Genomic DNA, 12,089 nt, shown 5'->3' with positions numbered 1-12,089 from the left:
GTTTTTTGGCTGTGAAGCATGTGGGATCCTAGCTCCCTGACCAGGAATCGAGCCCCTACCCGTTTGTTGAAAGGTGAAGTCCTGACCACTGGACCACCAGGGAAGTCCCTGACAGATTTCTTTATGCCTTAATTTACTTTGGCCATTATTACATCATATATAGCATAAATCTTAGGATTGTGGCCCATGGGGAAACTATTGTTTCAGAGGCGTTATTTTCAGAGTTGTTCAATGTTTGATTTATTTTATTTCAAGGGTTTTTCATTAACCCCCTGGAAAAACCTGGAAGATATAAGAATGCAAACACTTAATCATTTTAAGAGTGTCATTGCTGCCTATAGAATTTACATGGCATGCCAGCTGCCTGGCAGCCAGGGGCATGCTAGCTAGCTTCATTCCTCATAGGAGTTCAGTCTTGGGAGCTGGGTGCCAGTTCCAGTTTAAGCAGCACTATTATGTTGTAAGAGGGAGACATCAAAGCCCATTTTGTGACATAAAAACATTTTAAAAATGGAGAAGGAAATGGCAACCCACTCCAGTATTCTTGCCTGGAAAATTCTGTGGACAGAGGAGCCTGGCGGGCTACAGTCACAAAGAGTCAGACACAACTGAACAACTAATACTCACTCACTCAATGTATTAAACCGTCATTTGTTTTGTCTCTCCACTCTTAATTCCGAATTCTTGTTTCTCTGTCCCATTGGTACTTTCCCTCATGAGCTGAGTTATGCAATATTTATCATTCTGTGTCTTCTTCATTTAGCACCATATTTTAAAGATCACTGTGTTGCTGTGTTGTGTATCTAGTGCATTTTTTTTATTCACCTTACAGTCTTTCATGGTAAGTGCCTACCACGTTTTACTTAGCCATTCTGCAAAAAGAATGTCTCCTGCAAAACTAAACTTCCACTTGGCAACATGAAGTTAATCCGGACTCCCAAAACAGAAGTTGCAAGAGTGGAAAAATTAACAGACCTCTAGCTTCCTATAATGCGAGAGCTGCACAAACCACATTTAATGGAAGAAAGTGTGGGGTAAATAAATCTGGGCATTGTTTATGATATCCCAGTAGATCTGACAACTCTCTACAAAGTTGCTCTGTGCTGAGAGTACTTAAAAAGCTTACGAGCATCTCATTATTTTTTAAGGACTTGGAGACATATTTGAGCTATTAATTGGCTGTCTCCTTAGTATGTGCCTCTGCTGGAAAAATAAAGAAAATGGTTGTTAGCAGTCTTTCTCTATGCATGGGCATAAGAATAGCTTAAGTAGATCTTGAATGAGAGATCTAAATTGGAACTTTGTTTTGCATGACACTTATGTATTAATTTGGGCTTCCCTGGGCTCAGACAGTAAAGAACCTGCCTGCAAAGCAGGATTAGATCCTTAGGTTGGGAAGATCCCCTGGAGAAGGAAATGGCAACTCACTCCAGTATTCTGGCCTGAAGAATTCCATGGACAGAGGAGCCTGGAGGACCACTCTCCATGGGTTCGCAAAACAATCACACGACTGGGCGACTAACACATATATTAATCTAAGGTCTAAAGAAGGGGTCAGCAAATATTTTTCTGCAAAGGGAAAGTGAAGATTTAAGCTTTAGGATCCACTTAGTCTGTATTAGTGAAAGTGAAAGTGAAGTCACTCAGTCGTGTCTGACTCTTTGCGACCCATGGACTGTAGCCCACCAAGCTCCTCCGTCCATGGGATTCTCCAGGCACGAATACTGGAGTGGGTTGTATTACAAGTACTTAATTCTGCCAGTGCAGTGCAGAAGCAGCCATAAACAAAGTATAAATGAATGAATGTGATGGTGTTCCAATAACATTTATTTACAAAAGCAGGCAATAGGCTGGATTTGGCTGCACAGTCATAGTTTCATGATCCCTGTTTGAGCATATGATTTTTCCCATACTGGAATGCATTTCCCTGGAGGAAGTAGACATGCCTCAAGATGAGCCTCTTTATAAAATTGCCTTAGGTGTTTAAATCCTCTATTTGAGAATTTTTACAAGGTTTGGACAGTGCCCAATATGGACAATATCAGGTGGTTAGAGATGCTCGTGATTTTTCTTTCTCAGTAAAGTGAATATCTGAGAGGGACAAAAGAGAAAAAGCATTGATGATAATTCTATCCATAGGATATTTTATTATACTGAAGCTTATTTGCTGTATTTCTTATATTTAGCAACTCTGCATCAATAGTCCTGATTTTTCTGACCCTGTATTCCTAAGGAAAAGACCCTGAGTTTTATATTTTTTAAAATGACCCTTTTTCTTTGTGAGCATCTAGTTTATTTTGAAAGACTGATGTAAGTCTATAGAGTTTTCAGAAATTAGAGGGTTTCCCTAGTGGTCCAGTGGTTAAGAATCTGCTTTGCAATGCAAGGGACATGCATTCAATCCCTGATCCAGAAAGATCCCATATGCTGCAGAGCAACTAAGTCCAAGTGCCACAGCTACTGAGACTGCACCCCAGAGCCCTTGAGCAGCAAGGACAGAGCAGAGGCACCTAGAGCCTGTGCTCCACAACAGGAGAAGCTGCCACAGCGAGAAGCCTGGGCGCCACAGCGGAGAGTAACCCCCGCTCTCCACAAGGAGAGGAAGCCCACATGCAGCAAAGAAGAGCCACCACAGCCAAAAATAAATAAATAAGAAATTAGACCATTTACACACATGAATCTAAAAACTTAAGGGCCCTATAATTGACATTCACGATTAAGAAGTGAGGCGATCCCAAAGCGGGAATTGGGCTGAAATCATACTTTCTTCTTATGTGACCTTGGGTAAGAAACTGACTTTTCTCATCTCCATTTTCTCATTGCCAATGTAAGATTTTTTTTTTTAAATTTTTATTCCTTAAGGACTTGCACCAAATTGTTAATACTGTCTCTGGGGTATAAAGATGTCTGTGCTTATTGCAAAGAGGGGATTTAATTTTCTACTTTACGTACCTTTCTATTATTTGTGTGTAATATAATCAGCATGCATTATTTTATGACAACTGGATTTTTAAAAGAAATATTTAAATTCTACCAGAATTTATACCATAACATGGATGTGACAAAGAATTTGGCCTTGAATATAAAAAGGACTTTCAAAATTAAATATTTTCTACAAATGTCAGGTGAGATCAGGTCATCTATGTCACTAGGAATATATGAAATATCATGTATATTTTAATTTCTCAATGAGTTGACTTAATTTATGCCATAATATATGTCCTGGAACCTCTTAGATCAGTCTTTCTCTCATTTGTAATAAAGTTTCTAGGTACTGTTCTTATAGTTTCTGCCTTTATGTAGTACATTATTACTTTATGATAAAGTCAGTTGATAATCCCTTAACTCTTTTTGCTGATGACCTTTTAAAGCTGCATAATTAGAATAAGTTGTGGTTATTGTATTGGAATCTGTATCCCATGGGCCAACAAGGCAGCGCATTAATTCTCTGCATCACCCGCTGCACGTGCAGTGCCATCAGCACAGAGATATTATTCTTTGTAATTACATAAAGAAAGGGTCTATTTAGTGGTAACTGACCTTTCTGGGACTGATCAGCCTTTTCCACTAGTGAAGTAGAAATGTATATCATTAAAATATGAGTAAATAGAAAACCTTTCTAAATCTTAAACCATTCACATCAGGGGTGCACATGAAGAGGAAGTTGTTCAGAATTTCGCATGAAATGGTGAAAAGGGTAGGAGATATTAAAAGCATATTTTAAAATATTGATGCTTGAAATGAATTAAATTATGATAATGTGTAGGGATGTTTAAAAAGGAAACTTTGCAAATACGTTTCTATTTAACAATCTTAAATAATATTAGAGGACACCTTGTTAAATTCATATATATTCAGGATTAAATTTTTAAAGTTATTTAATAAAGTAAAAATAAATTTAAGGAGATGATTAGTACTGTGACTATCACTTACTGAGGGCATACATGTCATATATTTGTTTAAATCATGTATTTTAACTTGGAAAACTATATTAGAATATAGTTTAGATGGCACTGATTTTTACTTTCTTTTTCATGTTATATAATTTGTTCCACAAATCAGTTATACCATATAGTTTGAGGAGACTAATATGATGAAACTGGAGCAAATATAAATTTAATAGTTAATATAAGTGGTGTTTGTACTTAGCGAGCCCTAAAGTCGTTGAGTAGTTATAGGAGAAGAGCTACAGCCAACATAGCGATAAATGTTCCTTTTTAAAACACACGCGTGCGCGCGCGTGCACGTGTGTGCTTGGGCACCCATATTAATCAGGTGCTTTTTAATATTTAACAAGCATCTGTGTTTCTCAGCCAGATTTTTCCCTGAAAGAGCATATAGAGCCTCCTGTATATGAAATATCTTCAGAATCTATTAAAAAACTGACTTTTCCTTCAAGCTTTGCTCCTCGTTGTCACTGGACTGCTCTCTTATGGAATTAGTCTCATTATTTGGATACATCTTCCATCCTTCTTCACATTTAATGTATTCTAATGTAGTTAGCTTTGTGAATGCCTCAATTCCCCTATCTGATTGCAAGCTCCTTCGGCCCTGAAATTGTGTATTTTTTTCATGCTTGTGTCAATAATTCCTGGTCAAATATATACACTGAACAGAGTCAAATAATAATAAGGAAAAGCTTCTCACTTTCATGCATTGGAGAAGGAAATGGCAACCCACTCCAGTGTTCCTGCCTGGAGAATCCCAGGGTCGGGGGAGCCTGGTGGGCTGCCGTCCATGGGGTCGCACAGAGTCGGACACGACTGAAGCGACTTAGCAGCAGCAGCAGCAAGCTAATACAAAATACTCATAAATTCCCAATGGATGTTCTCTGAGCTCTGAGAGGTAATGTTGTAGTGTCCATTAGTAAACTGTTGAGTGACTCAGTGGTAGCTAAATGTGTCAGCCAATCAGGGAGCTCAGACATGGACTCCAGTGTGTGGTCACCTGCGTGGGTGCTGGGGTGGGGGAGCTGAGGAAACTTTTTGCTGGGGTTTAGTGGTGACAGTTTGACTGGTCTGCTGGCACATGGCAGACTTCTATCAAACTGGGTCCTAAAGGTATTTCGACCTCTCACCTTCTCCTTCCATGGTATTTTGTGTATACCAGTTGCTCAATAGGTATTTTTAAGAAATGAGTGAATAGAGAGCATTTTGTCAAACAGAGTAATATGCAGAGTTTGAGGTATGTAACAATCCTGATGCAGGGGACTGATTTATTCATTTAAAAATCAAGAATGTTCAAGACTAATTATCGGAGAACTCGAGTTGGACAAGAGACTGGTTTCCATGGCAGCGCAGACAAGGAAGTGGGTCCTGGGAGAGTTAAAACAGTTTGTGCTCCTCTGAGGCTTCAGAGTATCGACACATATCATTCTCACAGACTTGTTCCTTGGAAACACTGGGGAGAGCTCTCGTTTTCTGTAGTAATTGGTGTATGGATTTTTAAGAAAGCAGTGATACAATAATACCTCCATACACACAGTAGGTGAGGCACCAGAGAAGTAGGCATTTTCTTCATGTATGTTCCCTTTTTAGAGAACTAACATGTATTTTAAGCATTCATGTTCACCAGGCTAATTCTTAGAAATCAAAGGGAATGTGTTCGAAACAATGGTCTTCACAGAGAGACTTGGAACCTCCATGTCTCATTTATTCTAAAGTCTGTCCCCTGCACATTCTATGAATCAGTACTGATTCCTGACTTAGTCACATCAAAAGATGGGCCCTAAACTGGCAGAGATGTGCCAGAAGCAAATGTGGGAACCATGGAGATTTGATGGTGTGATATTAGTGGTGCAAGGCATGAGCATCTGAACAGGATCACATACTACTGAAATATTGGTGCTTGGAATGGATAGTTATGTATGATGCTGTGATTCAATGATGCACTAAATATATAAGAAATATATATAGAGAGATATGTTTTATTTCTTACATAGTAATATTTTAAAGTCAAGAGATAACAGAACATTTAACACAATCTATGAGAGCCTCATTCACAAGTCATAGGAAACAATAAATCAAATAGTCCTAAAGGAGCCAAGAAAACATTGTTCTCAATGGACTCACTCAATTTTGCTCAAATATGAGTTGACCCACATGGCAAGACAGCTTAGATCCCTGCCCAAGAAAATGGCTGTTCTTAGATTCAGGTCACTGATGATTTCTTCTATAAAGCCTTTTCTGATCCCAGTTTCCTCACCTGGTAGAATCACATTTGGAGTTCTTCAAGAAATAACTTCAAATGGATTTGTTTACACTATGCCTCCTCCCAGTCTAGCTTGTTTAGTTCAGTTCAGTTCAGTCCCTCAGTCATGTCTGACTCTTGCAACCCCATGGACTGTAGCACGCCAGGCTTCCCTGCCCATTTTCAACTTCTGGAGCTTGCGCAAACTAATGTCCATAGCGTCGGTGATGCCATCCAACCATCTCATCCTCTGTCATCCCCTTCTCCTCCTGCCTTCAATCTTTCCCAGCATCAGGGTCTTTTCCAATGAGTCAGTTCTTCTCATCAGGTGACCAAAGTATTGAAGTTTCAGCTTCACCATCAGTCCTTCCACTGAATATTCAGGACTGCTTTCCTTTAGGATGGACTGGTTGTATCACCTTGCAGTCCAAGGGACTCTCAAGAGTCTTCTCCAACACCAAAATACAAAAGTGTCAATTCTTCAGTGCTCAACCTTATTTATAGTCCAACTCTCACATCCACACATGACTACTGAAAAAAACATAGCTTTGACTAGATGGACCTTTGTTGGCAAAGTAATGTCTCTGCTTTTCAATATACTGTCTAGGCTGGTCATAACTTTTCTTCCAAGGAGTAAGTGTCTTTTAATTTCATGGCTGCAGTCACCATCTGCCGTGATTTGGGAGCCCCCCAAAATAAAGTCTGTCACTATTTCCATTGTTTCCCCATCTATTTGCCATGAAGTGATGGGACCAGATGCCATGATCTTAGTTTTCTAAATGTTGAGCTTTAAGCCAACTTTTTCACTCTCTTCTTTCACTTTCATCAAGAGGCTCTTTAGTTCTTCTTTACTTTCTGCCATAAGCATGGTGTCATCTGTGTATCTGAGGTTGTTGATATTTCTCCCAGCAATCTTGATTCCAGCTTGTGCTTCTTGCAGCCCAGCATTTCTCATGATGTACTCCGCATAGAAGTTAAATAAGCAGGGTGACAGTATTAAGCCTTGACGTACTCCTTTTCCTGTTTGGAACCAGTCTGTTGTTTCCTGTCCAGTTTTAACTGTTGCTTCCTGACCTGCATATAGGTTTCTCAAGAGGCAGGTTAGGTGTCTGCTATTCCGATCTCTTGAAGAACTTTCCACAGTTTGTTGTAATCCACACAGTCAAAGTCTTTGGTGTAGTCAATAAAGCAAAAATAGATGTTTTTCTGGAACTCTCTTGCTTTTTCAGTGATCCAGTGGATGTTGGCAATTTGATCTCTGATTCCTCTGCCTTTTCTAGCCTGTAATCCCTGGTAAAAGTTATTTTTTAAAAAGTGGTGGAGAGAGTCACATCCTACCCTGCTCATTAACCCTCAGGTAGCTAGAGAGCTGTACTTAAAAGATAAAGGGCTTTCCTGGTGGCTTAGATGATAGAGAATCTGCCTGCAATGCAGGAGACCTGGGTGTGATCCCTGGATTAGGAAGATCCCCTAGAGAAGGGAATTGTTACCCACTCCAGTATTCTTGCCTGGGTTTGCTAAACAAATGATTTAAAGAACAAATGAATAAATGAATGAAAGCTAGGAGTGAGGCTGCTCTAGAGTAACATTGAACAATAAATATCAGCAATACAGCTTTTGCTTTCTAGTTTTTCTGGCAGGAGATCTATTCTTTCCAACCACAGGACTAAAGTGAGTGTGGCACAGTCAGGATACAAACATGGTGGCAGCAGCCATCAGAGGGCTAGCAAGATGCAAAAACGTAAGGAGCTGTCTTCAGAAAACTAGTAACAGCCAAGAATCAGGAGATGACCAACAGATCATCAGAAAATATCATCTGAGTTCACCACACATAAGCACATTAGAATTGGACAGAATTAAAATTTGGTCAAAAGATGACAACTCTCTTACAATGAATGCATAATTGAGAGAAGGACCCAACTCCTCCCTCTGCCTGGTGACCTGGATCCAAAAGCCTGAATTAAGAGTAACTAAGGGTATCGTTGACATGATAAATTTAGTCATAGACCCTAGGACTATGTTAATAACGCAAAAGGGCTTCCCTGGTGGCTCAGAGGTTAAAGCATCTGCTTCCAATGCAGGAGACCCAGGTTCGATCCCTGGGTCGGGAAGATCCCCTGGAGAAGGAAATGGTAACCCACTCCAGTATTCTTGCCTGGAGAATCCCATGGACGGAGGAGCCTAGTAGTCCACGGGGTCACAAAGAGTCGGACAGGACTGAGCGACTTCACTCACACACTCAATAACACTAAAATGTTTGTAAATGTGATGTAGGTTTTCTATACATATATGTACCATGCAAATATTTGGGTCATAGCCATCTCTCTAGAATATTCAGATCAAGTTATTTTTTTTTCTTGTAATCTTCTTTTCCATTAGGCCATTTTAAATTAAAAACAAGTTAATTCCCCCTCCCCCACTCCCAAAAAGAAATATATAGTTCAAATGGATTTAGATTTTCTCCAAAGTGTGTCTGGCTGGACCTCCAGATTTCTCAAAGTATAACATTACTCTGCTGCAGTCACTGTAGTCCAGAGCTGTGCAGGCATCAGCTGTAAAGATCTGTGCACTTGGACTCTTGGCCTTGCATCATGGAATATGGTGCAAATATAGAGCAAACAATACCAGGCTGGTTATGGGTAACCAGGCTGGTTATGGGTAACCAGCATGCCCACAGTAACTTACAATGGAATGTAGCTTCCAAGGGGGCTAAGTTCCAATTTTCTTCAGCAGCTCAATCTATCTATTAATATGTCAACAGGTTACTTGTTAACTAGATCTATGAAAAGAGATTGATGGAAATAGGCTCAGAACAAGGTACTTCTGTTACTTAATTTGATAATTTAATATCAGGCTTTACAAAGGTGGCACTGTGTAATGCGAAAGAGTGCTGGCTTCTGTTTATGAAGGAAGTATGTATAGTGGATAGAGTAGAGTATGGGATGTGGAATGAGTCAGCCTGAAGGCAAAGCTTAGATCCCCCACTTAATATGTATGTAACCTTGCCTGGTGTTTCGACGGTTATAGTTGCACAATAAGTACCCCCAAACTTCATGCAACAGGAGTCTGTGTGTCGGAAATTTGGACAGGACACAGCAGGCCATGTTGCCTCTTCTCTCACACTCTGCACTGTCAGCTGGATCGGCATCATCTCCAGGTGATTCACGCCCTCACAGTTGATGCTGCCACCTGACATCTGAGCTAGGTTGCTTGCTGGAAAACCTACACACAACCTCTCCTTGTGGCCTGGGCTCCTCACGACCTGGTGGCTGGTCCAAGCATAAATGTCCCCAAAGCGAGAGCCAGGCAGAAACTGCACGCTTTTTTTTTTTTTTTTCAATCTAACTTTTTAAAATAAAATAGCCTGGGAAGGCACACAACATCATTTCCACCATACTCTGTTGGCTGGAGAAGCCACAACTCCACCCAGGTTCAAGGGACAGAGAAATCAACTGTGCTTCTTGATAGGAGTGACAAAGAGAACATGTGGAAATGAAAATATTTCTATGGCCATATTTGGAAAATACAGGTTGTCTGACCTGACTTTTCATTGACTTACCTTCCCTCTCTGTAAATCTAACAACTAGGGCAGTAGCAGTTCCAGTATGTGTGGAATTCATAAGTTAACATTAAAATGCAACCTCATTTCTGCCTTCTTGTCCATATATCACTAGGTGAAACATAAATAGATGATATAGATGAGACATGCTCAACACTGTCCTAAAAGGACTCAATTTTCCTTATAATTCCCTATTCCATACTTACCCAGTGGGAGAGGGAAAAGAGAAGGGGAAGAGTGAGAAAAAGAAGCCAAAGATGGAGAAAACTGAAGGAAAGTCCAAGATGAAATACATGGCTTAAAGAATGATAAAAGTCAAGTGGGGAAATACATAATTACTATTTGGATATCTTGGGATCTCAATCTACCTTCATTTTTCAGCATTTTTGGTAACAAAAGAAAAAGCCAGGTCTTTGTTTAGCAATGGTTTCTCAGTATTTTTAGGACCATGGTTTAATGAGGTAATTAAAAAAAAAAAAAAGCACTCCATACTGTTTCAAGGTGCCTCGTGAACATCAAGAGTGCACCCAGAGAAAGAACTCTTGCTCAGTCTGGACAGTGTGGTATATCCTTATAATAATCTTCAAATAGTGCTTAAAATCTTCACCTCTCAAGTGGTATAGGATCAAATACTACAAATAAATGTGCTTCATTATGGTTACAGCATCTAATAACTAATTATTATTCCTAGAAGTGGGCCAATAAAATGTGTGGTTCTAAAGTGATAAATACATGTATTTCCTGTTATTCTGTGTATTCATTCATTCATTCATTCATCTATTGAAATCTGTGTATCCACTGATGTCAGCTCTGCTTTGTACAGTATATCTTATGGGCGAACAAAATGAAAGTGCCATTCCTCATAGAATTTATAAGCATTTTTGTTCACCCTTTATAAACCTAATCTTTATTTCCTAATAAAATGTTGGGATAATAAGCTGAATATCTGCCCCCAAACATCAAAGTTTAAGTAATTTGAGATAAAAGAGAATAAACATTCTTCAAGCTAAGTGTTTTACTTCCTAAATTCTAGACAACATGGAAACTATTAACAGATGTTCATCTTCTTTTCTCTTTATCAAGCCATATTCTCAATTTTTCATTATATTAATGATCACTAGTAATGGAAATTGAATAGATACCAATAAATCTGGCTTTGAGAAAATGTTATATTTATTTAGACATTTGGGTGAGTTTAACACAGAAAACACAAAGAATGAAAAAGTTTATAAATTCTATATTCAAATTATATATTTCTGTGATATTTAAGTGCAAAGCTTTCCTGTAAGACCTCAAATTCTTGAGGTTCACCATTACATCTTAGAGCTCGGCATACAATAGTTACTAAGTTAAAACTTTGAAATCAGCAAGTGAATGAAAAAAAGTAAATAAAGGAATAAAATAATATTGTAGATCAACTCAGAGTTCAGTTATTTTAACCTATAAAGATTGCAATCAAATTTTTCTTTAATGGATTTAGAAACAATTAAGTGTGCATTTTGTAAAGACCTTATGTAGAAAGGCTTAACTGATAAGATTAAGCTGAATTTGAATTTAAAAGCATGTAAAACTCACCTACTTCTGTTTTTAGTTCCTCTTTTCTTCTTACCCTTTCATTATATTGCCAACTCCAGCTTTTGTGCCCTTATTTAATATCTTCCACTACTAGTTGTTCAACTCCAGTAGTGGTAGCATTATTTCTCCTGGACATATACCCACCAATAATTATCATTCCCCTTTTGTTTCATTTGCATGTTATAATACTATTGATTAATATTCAGCCAGTCAGAGTTGTGAGGTGGAACCACAGTTAAACATAAAAACATTTTCAGTGTTAGCAGAACATCATTATTTAAAATTAAAAAACTTAAACTTCATTGCACATCTGAAGGTCATGGACTTTCAGGAATAGGCAGTGAATTGGTAAATCCTTCTATACATTCATTACTGGAAAATGATAATGTAAAATATCATGACTATTGTAACAATGTTTTGAAGATTCATTGGCATAACTCTATAATTTGATTTCTCAGTATCTACTCTAGTCATGGCATATAAAACAATGAGAACTGGTGTCATATGGAAATTGAAAGTATATGCATTTGAAAATAAAACTGTACATTACACAATGAACAAAGCATAAAGTAACAAATACATCCCCAATTAAGTTCCATTAAATAAGTTTAAAACAAATCCTACAACTTTTGTAGGATTCCTCTATATTCAACATTTATAATATCCATTTGGATCTTGAAGGAAATGTGATTGAAAGAGAATATCTCAGGCATCAGAACTGTATTTATGTTAAATCAAACAACAAACAAAAACCTCAAAATAATTA

The 12,089-nt window shown here is 38.4% G+C and overlaps 1 protein-coding gene and 1 non-coding gene across 2 annotated transcripts in view; both read left to right on the top strand.

The window, feature by feature from the left end:
- CCDC178 (coiled-coil domain containing 178) overlaps window positions 1-12,089 on the top strand; it is a 360,651-nt gene that overhangs the window by 207,472 nt on the left and 141,090 nt on the right. The gene's annotated exons all lie outside the window — the stretch shown is intronic.
- TRNAW-CCA lies at window positions 8,229-8,300 on the top strand. The gene has a single exon. It is a non-coding gene; the product is annotated as a tRNA-Trp (tRNA).

The sequence above is a fragment of the Oryx dammah genome, unplaced genomic scaffold (genome assembly GCF_014754425.2).
Source record: "Oryx dammah isolate SB20612 unplaced genomic scaffold, SCBI_Odam_1.1 HiC_scaffold_22, whole genome shotgun sequence".
Lineage (NCBI taxonomy): Eukaryota > Metazoa > Chordata > Mammalia > Artiodactyla > Bovidae > Oryx > Oryx dammah.
This window is presented reverse-complemented; position numbering and strand designations above follow the sequence as displayed.